This window comes from Phacochoerus africanus, chromosome 1 (genome assembly GCF_016906955.1).
Source record: "Phacochoerus africanus isolate WHEZ1 chromosome 1, ROS_Pafr_v1, whole genome shotgun sequence".
In the NCBI taxonomy this organism is placed as follows: Eukaryota; Metazoa; Chordata; class Mammalia; order Artiodactyla; family Suidae; genus Phacochoerus; species Phacochoerus africanus.
In genome coordinates, this window is record NC_062544.1 from 101121098 (window position 1) to 101131706 (window position 10609).

Here is a 10609-nt window from a genome sequence, read left to right on the forward strand (position 1 = left end):
TTTCTTTATCCATTTATCCATTGACAGAAACTAGTTGCTTCATCCTCTTTTCTATTGCAAATAGTGGTGCTCTAAATATGATTGTGCAAATATTTCTTTGAGATACTGCTTTCAATTTTTGTGGACATAGAAGTGAAATTGCATACAGTAGTTCAACTTCAAAATTTTTGAGGAACCTCCATACTCTTTGCCATAGTAATTGCACAGTTTTTTGTTCCTACCAACCATCAACAGTACGTAAGTGTTTCAATTTCTCTATGTCCTCACCAGCACTGGTAATTTCCTATTTTTTTGTAGCTATTCTAATAGGTATGAGATAATGTCTCATTGTAGTTTTAATTTGTATTTTCCTAATCATCTTCTCATGCTTATTGATCTTTTGTATATCATCTTTGAAGAAATGTCTGTTTAAGCCATTTGCCTGTCTTTTAAAATATATGGAACCTCATCAGTTTTCATGTCATTCTTGCAAAGCAGCCATGCTACTCTTCTATCTTCCCAATTTTAATAACATCTGCTGTCAAAGCAAGCACCTAAGTTGTTGATTCTTAATGAGAATTTTCAATGTTTCATTAACATATTTCCCTCTTCTCAACAAACCACCAGCCCCGCACTATGCAATTACTTCCAACATTTTTCTCCATAAAAGAAGAAAATGTGTATGTATTAAAACTTCTTTTCTTGCTCATGTTCAAGTCATCAGTTCTTTTTATTTCTTTATTCAACTAGTACTTTTTTTTTTGTCTTCTAGGGCAGTACCCCCAGCATATGGAGGTTCCCAGGCTAGGAGTGGAATTGGAGCTACAGCTGCCAGCCTATACCACAGCAACAGCAATATGGTATCCGAGCCGCATCTGTGACCTACACTACAGCTTATGGCAATGCTGGATCCTTAACTCACTGAACAAGGCCAGGGTCTAAACCTTCGTCTTCATGGATGTTAGTCAGATTTGTTTTGGCTGAGCCATTTCAGGAACTCCTATTCCACTAGTAGTCTTAATTTTTTTTTTTTACTTGTCATGTCACTTGGTTTGAGGGTTGGAAAATTTTAATGTCTGACTTAACTTTGCCAGCCTGGTCAAGGTAGAAATGAATAAGGAGCAATATTTCAACCTAGCCTCTAAAGAGGACATGCATCATGTTTTTTTTTTTTTTTGAAGTTCTTAATTTTTCAGCCTTGATGCAAAAGTAATTTATGCCTGCACTGCAACCAACATAAATCATTAACACAAAAGAATAATAAACAGCCTTAGTCAATATCACTTCCTCCTATGAAACACAGTGGAAATGAAAGAATTCAATTTGTCATTGATTTGAAGTCTCACAAACATTTAGCCAGTGCCTCGTATCTCTCCAGCATTTACTTTGCTCTATACTGGGCTTTATGTTTTTAGGACAGGTAAAGTCCTTTCCATCACAAGAACTTAGTACACCTGTTCTTGTCATCAATTCATCCTTTTCATTGAGGTCTTAGTTTAATGCCATCTGGAGGGGGCATTGGAGGGGGCTTCTTGGCACTTAACCCAAGAGTAGTGCCTCTGGACAGTCTCTTTCTTCCATCGCATCCACTTTATTTTCTTCACAGCACAAATCACTTTCTAAAATGATCTTATTTATCACTTACATGTTTTCTTGTTCTTTGCCCAACATTACCATCTCCTATTTAGATATATGCTTTGGGCTGTTTCTCACCTCTGCTTCCTCAGTGCCTGAAACAGTGCCTGATTAATAGCATATGTTGAATAAATATATATTGAATGATACATGATGACAGTGTCAGGAAACTTTTTTTTCTGTCAAAGGACAGATAGTAAATATTTTAGGCTTTTCAGGCCTATGGTCTCTGTTAAATGCTCAACTCTGTTGCTGTAGTACAAAATCAGTCATAGATAATACACAAACAAGTATGATTATGTTGCAATAAAATTTTATTTATAGAAACAAAGGATGAGTGCATTTGGCCTCTGGGTCGTAGTGTACTGACTGCTGGAGTAGATCATTTGCTGTCAACTTCAGTGTCAGGGTACTCTGAGATGTTGATTCAGATGCTGTTGTTTGTCAGAAGAATTATTAGTGATAATAAAGATCCCAAGATAAAATTAGATTAAGTTCAAAAATAGAGAAAATAATTGAGATAAAAATTAAGAGGACTATTGGCATTAAAGATAACATGTGAGTATAAGGAAGTGTTTGAAATTTTCCTTAATATACAGCAAGAGTTCTCACACTTGAGTGTATATCAGATCACGAGCGATTGTTACACCTCACTTAGAGTTACTAATATGGTCAATCTGAGGTGGTGCCAAACCATTTGCATCTCTATCTAGTTCTAGGTGATGCTGATGCTGGTGAAATTGAGGCTGGAAAGTAGAGAGGAGATATGTATGTGATGGAGGTGATATAAGTGGCAAGGCCTGTATGATGGTAGGGGCTGTGGAAATCATAAGGCACAAATGAGGGAATTATCCAGTAGAGAGGGATAATATAAAGAGAAAGAGGGAATGTGAATAAATAGAAAGGAAAAAACATTGTTAGCTGAGAAAACTAGGTAAATGATCAATCCATTATTTGAAATAAGCAATCTGAGTAGTAGATTTGAAGGAGAGATCACAAATTCTTATTTGAATATACTTTCTTTGTGGTTCCTAAACCCATCCAAGTGGGATTGCTAGGAAGCTTTTAGAAATGTGGATGAAGCTCAGGAATGAAATCTTGGACCAAGGCATATACTTTCGGTAGCAATCAACCAATGAATAGTCATTGAACTCATAAAAGATGAAATACTCCTTAGGGGATATGTAGAATGAGAAGAAAGTTGCAGGCATTCTAAACTGTGCCAGGCTAACTGTATTTTCTTCTTTAGCAGACGTATTAGCCTAGTTGCTGCACTTGATTAGGCATGGCATTTGACAGCATTTTTCCTGATATTATATTAAATAAAATGAGCCACTTTCTTTGACAACATATGGCATTAATACCTAGCTTGAAGAATGTAAATAAAGAATGTTGACACAAGAGCAGCACAAGTGAAGGATGACCAGTGATGCACCAACTTGTCTCTTCCTTCAGATATACCTCATTGATAAATATACCAGGATGGATAAATTGATGCTTTTTATATAAAACTGCAGGAAATGTATTGAGTGAGAGAATATTCATGATAAGGTGACATGAAAAATTAAGTATTATCTTACCAGAAGAATTTTTAAAAAACAAGTCTATCATGGACATGGAGAACAGATTTGTGGTTGCCAAGGGGGAGGGGGAGGGAGTGGGATGGACTGGGAATCTGGGGTTAACAGATGCAAGCTATTGCCTTTGGAATGGATAAGCAATGAGATCCTGCTGTATAGCACTGGAAAGTTTATCTAGTCACTTATGATGGAACATGATAATGTGATAAAGAGAATGTATATATTTATGTGTGACTGGGTCACCTTGCTGTACAGTAGAAAATTGACAGAACACTGTAAACCAGCTATAATGGAAAAAATAAAAAATAATTAAACACACTCAAAAAATAAATAAATAAAAACAAGTCCAGATTTCCATTAAAAAAGAAGATGGGAAAGGAGTAAGAATGAAACAAAGAGCAGATGGAGGTAATGTATACCAATTAAGAGGAATAAATCTAAATGTGTGTGTGATCTCATTAAGTATAAATAAATAGACCAGGCCTTCCAAGTAAAAGGCAGAGAATTTCAGACTGGATTAAAATAGTAACAATTGAACCCTATGCTGCCTATAAGTTTAAAAAAAAAAAGATAGAAAAAGATATGGCATGCATCCTTGATGATAAGAAAATATATTAGACAAAGAAAATTTTAGGACAAGAATTGTTACCCAAAAATAAAGTAGGAAATTCTTTAGTGATAAAATGAGAAGTTCAGAGTTCCTGTTGTGGCTCAGCAGAAACAAATCTGACTAGCATCCATGAGGACACAGCTTCAATCCCTGGCCTCGTTCAGTGGCTTAAAGATCCAGTGTTGCCTACAGCCACTGGCCTACAGCTCCAATTTCACCAGAAAGATATACTAATATAAATTCCAAAGTGCCTAATAAGAGAGCCTCAATACATATACATATGGCAAAAACTATCAGCCTCACAAAGAGATTGTTTGCCTTATGCTGATATCTCTGAGTAGATGGATTTCAGATGGCTGAAAGAAGCTAAGAGCTAGGTCCAGCTGCGGCTTCAACCAAATACTGCTGGTAGGTTGAAGAGCTATTGCCAATGTGTTGCTTACAGTAATCATTAACCAACCAAGAAGGAGCTAGTCTCTACTTCTTTTGCCTAGTGCCCTTATTGGCACACAATAGCAGGAAGCCACCTTCAAAAGAAAAACGTAACTGCCAATTCCCAGCCCTAGCATCTAAGATCACTCTAGAGGATGGGTGGATTTTGAATTGAGCAATGATAGTTTAACAAATGCCACAGGTTTTTTTTTGTGATCTATTACTTTTCAGGCATCCTTGTATCTTGCACCAGTTCTAGTAACTGAGAACTAATAATAGTGACTTATCATTATTACACAGAGCATATTACTTAAAAAATCAATGCTTTCTCAAATAAAATTCTGTGAGTCCAAGTCTCTAAATGGTAATATGATTAGGACTATGGTTATATTAAAAGCATGTCCGGTATTATTTTTGTCAGCCTTTACATTTCCCAACCCTATCCACAGCTATTATGGGTGGATTTCATTTTAGGGGCCATGATTCTGCCAGCTTTTCCCCCTGGTGATGATACTAGCCTTCCAAGTAAAAGGCAAACATGATAAACTCATCATCTCTTTCAAGCTTTCATCTCCTGCTATTTGACTTGAATTCTGCTCATCTCAGGAGCTAGTTTTGCCCAAATGTCCAATTTCTACTTCACTTCTGAACAATGTAGTTGTTGGAAAAAGTTCTGTATTCAAGATAATTATATTTTCCAACTATTGACAAAGTAGCTAAGTTCTGCCTAACAAGGGTTGCATTTACCCACTTCTATAAGCCACTTCCTGGTAACAACAGTTTTATTAACTCACATAATTTTGTGGGCTAGGAATTTGGACAGGGCTCAAATAGCAATTCTTCTTCTGCTCCTTGTAGTATTGACTACTCAGTGCTTGTTTAACTGGCAGTGGGGCCAAGATGGCTTCATTCACATGGCTGTTTTCTTCTAAGGCTGATCTCAGGTGGAATCTCTCCCTATGACGGTGTCATAGTAATTTTTGATATTATTTATCCATCAGGATAATGGGGCATTTTACATGATGTTCAGATCTCCAAGAGACCAAAAGAGAAGCTATCAGTTGTTTTAATGTCTAGACTCAGAGATGGCATAGAGTTACTTTGGACAAAATCAGTGCAAAGGAAATATTATTTCCTATGTCTTGTATAAGAGATACTCTTGTAGAGGAGGCACCTTGCCACATACCTAAGCATGCAGGCAGACTTAATCAGATTAACGTATGCTGATGAAAAGATGAATGAGGCCTCCTTGAGCAGGTCAGCATTTTCAGAAGCAGAAACCAAATAGAAACTGAGGCTTGGAAGCATGAAGGTCTGCTTTTCTGAAATTTTTTTCCAACAATAGGAAAAATAAGAAATGCTGCTGCACATGTGCTCAAATAATTTCTCAGTGATCTAAAATTATATCCTAATTTGCAGATTGCAAAGTTGAGGACAGCTGTATGTGAAACTCCAAATGGGTAGGATCAGGGGAAAAACTATTGCTTTTACCTCAACAATGGTGAGAATCTGTGATTTTTTTAAATAACAGTAAACTTACAGTATAATTAGGGCTGCAGAATATTGTCTTTTACCTCTGTCTCAAGCCTATCCACTATCCTCTTTTGACTTGCAACACCCCTAAGTTGTTCCTTGTTTCAGCTCAGTAAATCTTCCTGATATATCCCCATCTTTCTTTTACAAAGCATATCATTATCATTATTATTACTTTGCTTTGGAAAGAGGTGGGGAAGTAGTCTTCATTATGTAAAATGTGATATACAAATCTATGTGGAGTGCTTCTAAAAGTAGAATGTCTGCCAAGTTCTCTAGCAACTTTACCAGTGTATAATTAAGTACTCATTTAAAGTATAGTTTATGTTTGTATGAAGGGAGAGGGTACAACTCAGAAATAGAAGTTGTTGTGGTGTGTTTTTTTTTCTGTATTTTAAAATTATATGTTAGATTCTAGTTTTGACAGCTTTTAAAGTAATAAAACTAGATTTTCAGTTCTAGTAACATGGTGGCCGAGATGACTACAGGAACCCTCTTGATGCAGGACACTTAAAAACTTCCTGGATAAAATGCACAGTCTAGTATGAAATAAGAAACCTTTAGAGGCTAGAGATTAAGAGAAAAAGTGCTAGAACAGTACTGAGGATTGAGTATCACATATTTCCTAGAGTAGCTGATTATCTCTGATGTTCCATAGCTGAATTTTTAAGTATGTGCTCCTGTTGTAGACTGGACATAAAGCCTTTGTTCTATTTTCATGAAGGAACATCTCAAAATTTGAATACCTAAATTATTTGAAATTTGTTGGAACCTTGTTTTGTGGCTGAGCATATTATCAATTTTTGTAAATGTTTTATGTGTGCTTGAAATATATGTATTCTATGGTTTTGAGATGTGCTGATTTATATCAATTATATTTATTCATGTTGCTCAAATCTAACGACTTTTTTGCACTTATTTGTTGAGTTACTGACAGATGTATATTAAAATTATTTACTGTTTTCAGATGGAAGAATGCAAAGTAGTACAATGAAACTTTCAGGAGTGATAAATACAGTCGTCATCATGACTGCAGTGATGGTCTCAATTGCGTATACATATGTTAAAACTTACCAAATGTATACTCCTAATATGCCAAATTTCTTATGTGTATACTACCTTGATAAAGTTATTTAAACAGGTCATTATATCTCCACCTAGCACAGTAAATGGGAAAAAGCCCATTACTGTCTTAGTAGATATAGAAAAATCATTTAATTAATTTCAACATTTACTCATGAAAGAAGGTATTAGTGTACTAAAACTTGATAGAACATTTCTTAATTTATTTTAGGAAATAGTGTATGAACACACCAAACTAAGCATCATGATATTTAGAGGTAAAATATTCAAAAATTTCCTCAGTGAAATGAGAATGAATTAAGGTCACTTGCTATGTCTACATATATTAAACAGTGCTTTTTAACCTTGATACAGTTAAATCTATACACAAACTAGTGATTCAATATATATTGACAGATAAGTACGAAAGTGTCAGACAAGTGTATTTATAAGAATAGTTCCAATCTCTAGCAAACATTCTCAATTATGACTCTTGAGAACAATGCCTCAGTGCCTTAAATCATTCACTATGTTTAATGAATGAACTTTGATGCATTTCGACAGACCCTGGTTTTGCACCACTCTTAGGAGAACTTAAAAGCTGTTAATGCAAATCATTTTTTGTTCTAAGACTTAGATAAAGAATTCCAGTTGAGTAAGACTAATAGAGGCCATAACTCAAGATTCTATTAAGGAATTTTCACAGATGTCTTAGTACTATATGTCTGAGTATAAAGTAGTTATATTTAGTGATCTTCATAGGTTGATCTTCTGAAAAATTTTCTAATATCAGACAGAACATAGTGTGCTGATACCTAAAATGAATAAAGTAACTATTGACTACTTCATTAAATTAAGTGAACTCTAAATACAATAACTGTTCCCAAGAATATCTATAAGTATTTCCTTTAACAAGTGTTTCTCTAGTTCTGAATCTCCCTAACCTGCTCAGAAGGTCTTAGACATTATGCACTGCCCTTTGTAAGTTTTGTCAGCCAAAAAGAAACTTTATAAGATTCTGCTCAAATGCAACAATCATTACTTGTTATTTTTCAATTTAATTTCAGTATAAATTTACTTATCTCTGTGGAAGTAGCATTAAAGCTAATAACCCTAAAAAGGATTAAGATTAGAAAGTAATGCTGTCAGTGACAAAGCTCATTAACAGCCTTTATCACAAGCTGATGAACTACATCTAGGATAATTGGCCTAATTATAATACATTTGTTTCTTTAGCCAGGTATTCTTTGCTTCACTCTCTACTAATTACTTATGGGTCTCAGTTTGGCCAATTAAATTTCTCTTCCCACTCTATCCATTTCTAAAATTTAATAGCATATAGCTCGAATGTCAGTATACCTGTGTTCATGATAGCTAAGAACTGTATTAAGGAGATGAGAAATAGAGAGGCAAAAAGATATAGTTTTATCCTAGGGTTCAGGCCATAAGAAGATAATGAGAAATAATTCTCAGGTTTCCACCTATTTCTTTTACATAGGGTTGCTAAAATTTACTCTAAACTTAACTACACCAGAGACCCTTGATATATTCTAGTTGATTCATTTCCATAAAGCACTTAAGTTATTTTCATGACAAGTAACAGGAACATCTAACTAAAAGTGACATAATAACAAAAAAAAGTTAAATTAGTTTATATAAAATGTAGACAGGATCTCATTTTACTTCGCTAACAATGGTGCTGGCAGGTGCTATTTTGGAATTCTCCTTCTAACCTGCTGGATTGGGGAGGTATATGCTGGTGAGAGCTTTGCCCAAACCTATGTGCCACAGCAGTGGGCTGGACAAGAGCCCCGCTCAACTCCACACCACAGTAGGTAGGCACATGCAGCCCACACAGGGAACTTCCCTTCAGTGATCTCCTGTGGTGGCCAAGAAAGATTCTACTTCTGGGCCACATGGATGGGATACCTTCTACATTAAGCCCCTTCTTTAAGCCTGGGGTGGGTAGCTGACTTGCCTACTACATAGAAACAAATACAGAGAATCAGGCAAACTGAGGAGACAGGGGAACATATTCAAACAAAAAGAACAAGACAACATCTCAGATCTTAATGAAAGAGATATAAGCAATTTACATAATAAAAAGTTTAAAATAAGGGTCATAAAGGGACTCACCAAATACTAGAGAAAAATGAATAAACACAGTGAGAACATCAACAAAGACATAGGAGTTCCCACTGTGGCATAGTAGGTTAAGGATTAAGCATCATCTCTGCAGCAATGCAGGTTCGATCCCCAGCCTGGCACAATGAGTTAAGGACCTGGCATTCCTGCAGCTGTGGCTGGATCACAGTATAGCTTGTATTTGATCCATGGCCCAGGAACTCTCCTATGCCTTCAGTGCAGCCAATAAAGAAAAGAAAGAAAAAAGAAAAACAGAAAAAGAAATAGAAAATATAAGGAAGTACCAAACAGAAATCACAGAGTTAAAGACTGCAGCAATGAACTGAAAAATACCCTAGAAGGATTCAACAACAGACTGGATGAAGCAGAACATCAAGCTGAAAGACAAATCAGTGGAACTCATCAAGACAGAACAATAAGTATAAAAAGTAATTTTTTAAAAATGAAGATAACTTAAAGGACCTTGGGACAAAATCAAGTGAAACAACTGTTGCATTATAGGAGTCCCAGAAAGAGGGGAGTGAAAGGACCAGAAAAATTATTTGAAGGAATAATGGCTAAAAACTTCAATAATTCATGGAAGGAAACAGACATTCAGATTCAGGAAGCCCAGATAGTTCCAATTAAGATGAACCCAAAGAGAGCTGTATCAAGACATCTTATAATTAAAATGGTAAAAGCTAAAGAGAGAAATAAATTTTATAAGGCTACCATAGAGGACCTTTTGAAGATGGTGTCGTTAACACAAAGGTAAAAGTGTGAAGTATTGGAATTAGCCAGATATGTTAAAAGTCATGAAGGAGTAAATGATACTAGACTTGCATTCTAGTTGCAAATCATCGTAAAACTGGAAAATGACTTGAGGCAATTGTTTTTAGACTTTTAACAATAGATAACTCAGATCTATCATAATTGAGATAAAATAAATATGGAAGTTAATCCCCTCACTTGAACAGGCCTAACAGAGTAGGCCTTCAGTAGGCTGAAAACTGCACAGAGATACCAAGTAATGCTTCTAGAATATGTAAAAAACCAAAATAGATTCACCATAATGACAATAAAATCAGATTTCACAGAAAAAAAAGAGAATCTGCCAGTAACTTATCAATTCACCAGAAGAAAAACTATTACCCTGTAAAGAAAGATAGATATGTCAAACTCTTTACAACTTGTCATTCATAATTTTCAACATACAACTGAAAGTACTATATATGAAAGCAGTAGGAAAATGGCCAATAATTAATTTTTAAAACAGTAAAATAGATTGTAATATACCACAAATGCTGGAAATATCTTCAGTAGCTTTAAAGCAACTAATAAATTTATGTTTAATATTTTAAAGGAAAAGAAGTTTGTAACTAGTGATCAGAGGGGAAACTTATAAGAGAAATTTTAAGAAGGTGAAATGGAAATTCTAGAGTATAATAGTTAAAATATAAACCTGGCTCAATTTGCTTAATGGGAGAATGTAGAAGTTAGGAAAAGAAAAAAAAAAGAGAGAGAGACAGTAAACTAGAAGACCACCTAAAGAGCACAGAGAGAAAATATTGTAAACAAAATAAATGGAACATTGGTGATCAGTGTACAATATGAAATGATCTAATATAAATATAACCAGAGTCTCTGAAAGAGA

At 35.1% G+C, this 10609-nt stretch overlaps 1 pseudogene; it reads right to left on the reverse strand.

Annotated features, from left to right (window-relative positions):
* Positions 1–429: 429 nt before the first annotated feature.
* LOC125114267 (uncharacterized) lies at positions 430–529 on the reverse strand (annotated as a pseudogene).
* Positions 530–10609: the final 10080 nt, after the last annotated feature.